The sequence below is a fragment of the Pelmatolapia mariae genome, linkage group LG9 (genome assembly GCF_036321145.2).
Source record: "Pelmatolapia mariae isolate MD_Pm_ZW linkage group LG9, Pm_UMD_F_2, whole genome shotgun sequence".
Taxonomy (NCBI): domain Eukaryota; kingdom Metazoa; phylum Chordata; class Actinopteri; order Cichliformes; family Cichlidae; genus Pelmatolapia; species Pelmatolapia mariae.
Genome location: NC_086235.1, coordinates 30,878,176 through 30,878,430, shown reverse-complemented (window position 1 = coordinate 30,878,430; position 255 = coordinate 30,878,176).

Genomic DNA, 255 nt, shown 5'->3' with positions numbered 1-255 from the left:
ACTCTGAGTAACATTTCAGACTCCACCGTGGATTCGTGATTTAGACAGCCTACTTTTTGCAGCGTGATGCCTCCCCTCCCTCTCCTCCCCTCTGCTGGCCCCGGCCCCAGAACAGGCGTAAGCCATCAACAGTATGTTCGCAGTCTCAGGCTGTGTACTAGGAAACATGAGCAGGGTGAGATATTCAGAGTCCCGGGCAGCGCGGCGCAGGCCGCTCGATAAAGCGGAGGAGGAGACGGCGGTCCGTGCGGTTTG